This window comes from Raphanus sativus, chromosome 1 (genome assembly GCF_000801105.2).
Source record: "Raphanus sativus cultivar WK10039 chromosome 1, ASM80110v3, whole genome shotgun sequence".
In the NCBI taxonomy this organism is placed as follows: domain Eukaryota; kingdom Viridiplantae; phylum Streptophyta; class Magnoliopsida; order Brassicales; family Brassicaceae; genus Raphanus; species Raphanus sativus.
The window spans coordinates 17,277,951-17,286,135 of record NC_079511.1 but is presented as its reverse complement, the minus strand read 5'-3'; positions in this window follow the sequence as shown (position 1 = coordinate 17,286,135).

Below are 8,185 nucleotides of genomic sequence, written 5' to 3'. Positions count from 1 at the left end.
TGCCTCTCAAGAAATCATTTCAATCTTTTATAACATAAACGTAGATCTTGAGACGCCGAAGAGAGAGAAGGAAGGGAACCAGAAACACACAGACTTTTTACCTTCCTGAATTGTAAGAGGATTCCGATCAAGTGATTTCCAAGCCCCAAGACAAGCAAATAAGTCAGTATTAGTGCTGGAGGTCAGCTTTGGTTCCTTCAAACAATCTTAGCGAGTGTATATAGATGACAGGTTGATCCACTTTAGCATCTTTAGTACTATCTGCAATCAGTAATCTAGAATGGTGCTAAAGAGTGGTCAGACAATCAAATATAAATCTATATCAATGTTCCTATTTAATACTTATGCGAAAAATAAATTTGAAAAACATTTTTAAATAAAAACCAAAATAAAAAACACATATTAGTAAACTCCCCCCCGACTTAAATTACACTGTCCCAGTGTAACACAGCCGGAGTCAGGTAAATAAAATAAATCATAATAAATAAATATAACAAGTTAGAATGATTAAACCTGATCGACAAGATGTCCATCGATTCGTAGTGGTGTACGTCGATCGTTAGTAATGGTCGTGTGGTGTCGACCAATATGAATTGTACGTGTCGGTCGACGGAATCATCATTCTACTCGGATCCTATAAAAACTGCAAAATGAATCCGAAAAAAATAAAAGCAAAAAAGAAAAATAATAAAATAAATGAAAAGAAAAGAAAACCTAATAGTGGGTTGCCTCCCACTCAGCGCTTTGTTATGGTCATTTAGCTTGACTTTAGTAGGTGTGTGACTCAGGGGGTGCAGAAACTGCTGATTACCGGACAGCAATCATCAATCTTGTGTCTCCTACTGTTGAACCATGTGGCAGCGAAGCTTCTTGTGGCATCATCTGATCGTAGCTGTTTTTTATCTATCTTGAGGACTGTATCTTGAAGCTTCCTCACAGAATTCTCAATGTATTCGATGTTGCCAACCTTCCTGTCGATGGTCTGGTAGGTGTATACGGACAACTCCCTCAGCTCATTCTGTAATGCATCGATCTTGTCATGAATTAACTGATCTCGGTCTGCCAAGGACTCGGTGTCGATCGATGCTACTAGATGCGCATCGGTCGTTTCGCTGAGAGTTCTGTCGGTCAACTCAGTATCAACTGTGTCGATCGATTCTGAGCGTTGGCCTTGGTACTCAAGAGTTCTCTGCATACTGCGTATCTCATTCTTCAATAGACCAGTAGCTCTGCAAAGGTTGGTCACTCTTTCGTTGAGAGCGTCGTCAATATCATCACTTCGTTCGTTGAGTCTCTCCTCCATAGAATTCATAGCCTCGTACAGCTCATGTTTGATCTCATCAACTTCTGCTGTAGTGCATGCTCTCTTCGCTGGTGGTGGCTCGATGTCGATCGATATAGGTCTAGGCCTGTCGATCGATGTTGCGTTTCTGTCACGAAGACCAAGATGATCTTGAACTATGCTCATGTCTTGTTGTAGCTCGTTCAGCTGCTGTGACAGTGTATCCTGGTATCACAGGATAGGTGAACTGAAATTTTCAAGCTTCTTCTCGTATGCTTTCATCCTATCTTCCAGTGCTGCGAACCTTGTGTCGATTGACGGTGAAGACTGTGTGTCGATCGATGGTAAAGTAGCATCCTGAGCCTGATCTTTCTTGCGAATTGATGCTAGCTCTTTCTGTAGAAGATCGATCCTCTTGCTTAACCATTCGACATTGTTGTTGAGAGGGCTGTAGACGTCTCCAATCTGTGTATTGATGTAAGCAATCTCCCATTCATCTCTCTCAGGTGATGAACATTCTGGTCGGTCCTTGGATGTAGTCTTGCCGATGTCGATCGATGGTACAGGTACTGTGTCGATCGATATTGGTGGCGTAGCTTCCTTCTCAAGCATGGTTAATATGTTTCCAAGCTCCATTCTTATCTTAGCCATATCACTCTGGAAATCCTTGTAGCTGACATCCAAAGGCTGGAAAGTGTCTTCCACCAATGTGTGCATGTTTGCCTCAAGGTGTGCCTGAGCTTTCCATACATCAGTCATCATATCATCTATCTCCTCTCTATTGTAGGGTACTGGTGGTGGTCTGGATGCATGGTAAGGGCGTGTGTGTACTGGAAGGCGTAAGCAACCTTTGTGAAAAAGTGATGCTCTCTCCAGAATTCTCCTTATGTGCTCCTTGGTAACTTGGATGATTTCACCATCAACTCCTCTAGCATGTCCAAAATCATCTCTGTAGACACCATATTTATCATTTGCTTCCCATTTGAATCTCCTGGATCCATCAAGGTTGAAGGCACGTCGTCCAAACTCCAATCGTCTGTCGTACGATCTGACTCTTGCTCTGTCAATCGATCTGGGATATCCGCCATCGATCGATGGTGATAAAACGATGTCGATCGACGGTGAACTCCTGGGTTGACCGAAGCTTTGAGGAACTGTATCCTCCCTTGTGGTGACGTGGTGGTTGTCCTGGACGTGAGCTGGGATGTCTGGATGGCCACGTTGCTGTGTGAACAGGTTTTCTGGTCCATTAGCAACTTGGAGGATGTCTGCTATGTCTTCTCTATTTATGTGCAGAACTCTTCCATCCATTGCTCTTGCATAACCATCTGTGTCCCTGGAAATTCCAAATTCATCAGGTGTTAGTGTTACATTCCTGATATCATAAGGATCATGAAATTGAGATTGAGCTCTGTTGAAGACGTCGATCGATGGCGATGTGGTGGTGGTGATCGATGGTGCACGTCTAGCTGCATGGTTGGATCGATTGTTCATGGTGTTGCAGTCCTCCATTGTTAAGTTTCTCAATACTGGAAGCTGTTAGGTAGAAGGTGTAAAGGTTTTAATTTTCGTGGCTGGAGTTGTCAACCTTTTATACCCGTGTGTTGCCCTAATCGGTGAAATTCCGATTTTGTCCTTTAAGTCGTCCGGGTTAATATCGATCGATGTGATACTAGCGATGTCGATCGATGGACGATGTCGTTTTGCTGGATGAAGTAGATAATCGATCGATGGTGGGCACTTGATGTCGATCGATTTTGGGAATCAATTTTGCAAATCTGTCATTCTCCAAGTAGTTTTCCCAAGCTCTCTCTTTCCAATAGTCTGCATCATGTTCTTCACTGTGGTCTCCACTGTGGGAAGATCTAGCTATATCTACGGCAAAATTCTCATGAAATCCGCTATTTGCTCAACTCCTTACTGAGTAATCATCTTCCTTTCGGCTGGGTGGGATGACGAAATTCGGGTAGCAATGATCTGGTAGATCGAGTTCATCATCTGGTGGGTCTCTGATGATTGATAATCCATGTTTGTTATCGATCTCCTCTGACTTGCTGGTGTCGATCGATGAGGTTAAGGTCCTGTCGGTCGATCCCGAGTACTCTATCTCGTACTCGACTTCACAATGATAAACTGCAATGATACCAGAATCATCTTCTTTTACCACTGATTTGGCTGGTGGTTTGCCAAGCTTGACAGGGTCGTAGTGGATCTCTGGATCTATCATAGTCAAGCACATCTTGTTGGTGTTCATGTCACATATGGCTCCTACTGTAGCCATAAATGCTCTTCCAAGTAATAGGGAAGAGTTCCAATTTAGCTTGATGTCTAGGACATGAAAATCCACATGGACGATAGCATTACCAATATGTACTTCCAGGTCTCTGATCAAGCCTCCAGAGTTTTTCTGGTGAAGGCTCTTCTTGCACGCCCAGATGGTCTGCCATGACCTTTGCTAAAATGCTGACTGATGAACCAGTGTCACATAGTGCATGAGGAAATTCAATCCCTTGTACTACACAGGGTATTGCAAACTTCTCAGGATCACTCTTCTTCTCCAAAGTAATCATTTTCCTCATATCTTCTCTGACATTGTCAAACTTTCTTCTAATGTCATTTTCAGTCTCCCTTGTTTCTCTGAAGAACATCCACAATCTGCTTGTGAAGTAAACCTCCTCAAAAGGTTTCTCTGGTGGGATTCTGATAACTCTCTTAGTGAAACCATCAATCTCCTTTTCATTAGCTTCCCTCTTAAGGTTCTTAGGAATCTTCTCCTTCCTACTCCTTAACCTTCTTTCTTCTGTTCCCTCTGATGTAGTGTAGTGTCTGAAGGGTTACCAGTAGTCTCTGTAGGGTTAGCTTGTGGTTTCGGTGTGGGTCTGAGTGCATTGATTCGGTTGCTATCTATCGATGGTAGTTGCACTCGGTATGTGAGAGGTGCGTGTCGATCGATAGGTGGAGAAAAGGGTCGATCGATACGTTTCTCATCTTTGTGTCGATCGATGAGTGGCTCGTCTCGTCGGTCGATATCTTCGTAGGTGTGGGTGGGTCGGTGAGGATGAGAAGCCGTGAATTCAGCATGTGTCAATATCCTAACCGCGTTGCAATCTGTGGTCGTATCCGGAAATGACATCGTTGGTGTCGATCGATGTGGACTAGTTGGTGTCGATCGACACTATTGTGATCCACCGAAACTGAGTGAACTTTCCACTTCGATGTCTCCTTCTTGTAGCTTCTCCTGTTTCACCACTTGCCAGAAATCATCATCTATAATGGCATTCACGTGGTGTTTCCTATTTCCTTCCCCTACTTCCTTAGAAGGACCAATTCTCCTGATAGAGTCTTCAGTCTGGACAATCTGTGTCTCGAGTTTCTTAACTTGAGTGCAAATGGTGTCTATCCTTGTGGTCAGATTGTTGAAGACAGAGTCAATCTTCCCATTGAAGTCTACTGTAAGCTTCTGCTGACATTCTAGAACTCTATCAATCATGGCATCAAACTTACTCTCCTCGGTGGGTGGTGGTGGGTTTTGGTAAGCTGAGTTGCCGTAGTTCCTGTGTTGGTGAAGGGTTTCTGATACTGTGAACTCTGGTTGTAGTTACTCTTCTGACCACTGCCATAAAAGTTTATGTTTCCATATCTGTGAAATCCAGTACCTCCAATGTATTTCACATCTTCCTCTGTATCATCTTCTCTAGCCTCTCCTTCTTCAGCTGAGCAGACTGGTTGCCCCAGAAATGCATGTAAAGCATCTATCTTGGCTCTGACTTCATTCATCTGGTCTTCCCCGATGGCTGCAACTGATTTCTTCTTGTCAGAGTCAGTGTTCTTGGTGCTGCTGCTGTTGGCTAGGTTCTCAATAAGTCTCACAGCCTCTATTAGATTCCTAGTGTTGAAGTTCCCCTCGCTAGCAGTTTCAAGAGCCATCTGATACCTCAAGGCGATACCTCTGTAGAAAGTGCTTAGCAGCTGCACTTCATTGAATCCATGGTGTGGACAGTCTCGCTGGAAGAACTTAAATCTGATCCACGCGTCTTTAAAAGTCTCACTAGGCTTTTGCCCGAAAGTGGCGATTTTGCTCCTTAAGTCTTCAGCGCGTGCCTCATCAAAGAAATTACGCAGGAAGGCGTTTTTGATGTCGGTCCAGGATGTCAGTGATCCTGTAGGTAGCTGCTTGAGCCAGTGTGAAGCTTCTCCAATCAGTGAGTATTTGAAGAACTTGCAGAGTAGGTAGTCCTCAGAGACTCCATCCATACGAATAGCAGCGATAAGATCGTCGAGCCTCTCCAGATGGTCCATAGGATGCTCGTGCGATAGCCCAGAATAAGGTATCTGAGACACGAGAGAGTAGTACTGAGGCTTGAGCTCGAAGTTCGGCTTCTGAATCTCTGGAAGTCGAATAGCTGATCTGTTCGTCTAGTACTCGTCTGGACGATTGTAGTATGCCAACGATCGTGTTTGAGCTTCTCCTGTAGCCTCAGCTTTAGGCTCAGGGATTATGTTTCCCTGTGCATCTAGCTTCTGACCTGTTGCATTACGCAGATGACCATCTTGGTCATACAGGTTTCCATTCTCGCCCTGCGTGAGAATAACAATCGCAACCATGCTTCGCGGAGTAGTATCGATTGATGTACGGTGAGTAGTATCGAACGATGTGGATCGGCGAACGGTATCGGTCGACGGTGCTGTCTGAGTGTCGGTCGACGGATGAATGTGAGTATCAGTCGACGGTACTGCGGTTCTGTCGATCGATGTGGAGCGTAGATCTTTGCGGATTGAGCGTTCCAAGTGTGCATGATCCTCTGAGAGTAATAGTTGATTTCCTCTGTTGTTTCTGGTACTGCTGGGCATGTACCTGAAAAGACACGAAAAATTTTAATCAGAAAGGGAGTCAAAAGAAAAACCTAAGATTAACAAGATTAAATCTAATGGCGATCAAAGCTCCCCGGCAACGGCGCCAAATTTGATAGTGCTCAAATTACCCAGTAGAGCTTACTCTCTCAAATAAGAGGTACAATTGTAGTACTTAGGGATCGAATCACGAGGAGCTAGGGAACCAATTAAATAAAATCTACTAATCAATTTTAGGTGAAGTTGGTTTAAATGATGGAAATAAAAATAGCAATTCCTAAAATGAGTAAGGTAGTTGCTCTAACTAACAAAATGATGGGTTGTTTAAATGTGATAAAGAGTGCTAGACTTAGGGCTTTTATTCAGGAAGCTTTTATTCAGGAATGGAGATTATAATTTATATAAATGCTTTAACAAGTTGCTTGCATGATACTATATAGCTCAGTCGCTTAACTCTCAGTGATATCTCACTGGTTAAATAATCTAGATCTCTGGCCTCAACTGTCGTATGTTGACACAGAAAAAGAGTCGATCGACATCCTTTAGAGATATCGATCGATACACCTTTCGCTCGGGGATCGATTCACCTGTCGGCATATCGATCGACGGCTTCTAGATATGCCTAGGCGCGAGCCGATAATGAACACTAGGTCTCAAAGAGGGGTCTCGCTCTTCTCAACAGGAGACAAACTAGTTCAAATGGATAATTCAAGATAATCAAAGATCCTAGTGATCTATATTCTAATTAGCTAATCTAGAACAAGCATAGGGTGCAATCCACTTGATGAGTATCACAACTTAGCAATTATAGTTTGGGGCTAATCCCACAAACCTATTTAAACTCTAGATCTAACAATTAGACTACTCAGACATAGCTAAGCAATTCATGACAATGGATAGATGAAGAATTGCATAGATAGAATAAAGTAGAAATACAAAAGGAGATGAGAAATCTCTCCAATCTCTCAAAACAAATAAAACTTTAGTCTCTCTCTCACACTCTCTGCTTAGACTCTCAAGGCTTTCTTCAAAACTTGCTTCTCTCGAAGTTGCCGTCAAAAACACTTAGCAGGAATATTTAAGCATTTCCATTAGGTTAAAAACTCGTCAGGGGCAATCTCGTAATTTGGTGAAGTCTTGGTGAAGTAGTCGGCTAAACCATTTCGTCCTCGATATCGATCGACAACACTGGATGTGTATCGATCGATTATAATCTTCTAGTACGCGGATCTTCTCAGCTACATCGATCGACAACTCTGGATGAGTATCGATCGATTATAATCGCAATGTTGACTTCCGACTTGGTCTTGAATGGTCAACTCAGGTGTATCATCTCTTGTACTCCAAAATGCTCCAAAAACATCACTTTCTCACAAAATGCTCCTGAACCTGAAAACATACATAACAAGGTAGAAAACAGATTAAATATATAATAAAATACTAGTATACCATGGTTAAAAATGGGTAAAATCCATGGTATATTAGTGGAGCATCTTACGAGCATCCTATGGACCATCTAGAGAGGTACGAGGATCTCATATCTGTTGTCAAAGCCAATGGAGTACCAACTGACTACCTACTTTGCAAGCTTTTCAAGCACTCCCTTACTGGAGAAGCTTTGCAATGGTTTAAGCAACTACCACCAGGATTTCTTATATCCTGGAATGATATCAAGAATGCTTTCTTGATTAACTTCTTTGATGAGGCACGCGCAAAAGACTTGAGGAGCAAGATTGCTACCTTTATGCAGAAGCCTACAAAACTTTTCAGACGCTGTTGGGTTTGTTTCAAGACCTAACAGAGAGACTGTCCACACCATGGATTCAACAAAGTGCAGCTTCTTAGCACTTTCTTCATAGGATTAGATCTGGTCTACCAGACAGCTCTATTGAGAACCAAAAATTAGCAACAGTACCAAGAACACTGACTATGAGAGAAGAAAAGCAGCCAATGCCCTAGGAAAAGAGCAGTTGGACGACATGCAAGCAAAACTAGACAGTGTTAACAAGATACTGAAGAAGCAAGTTAGCTTCACTGAAGAAGTAGAAGCTG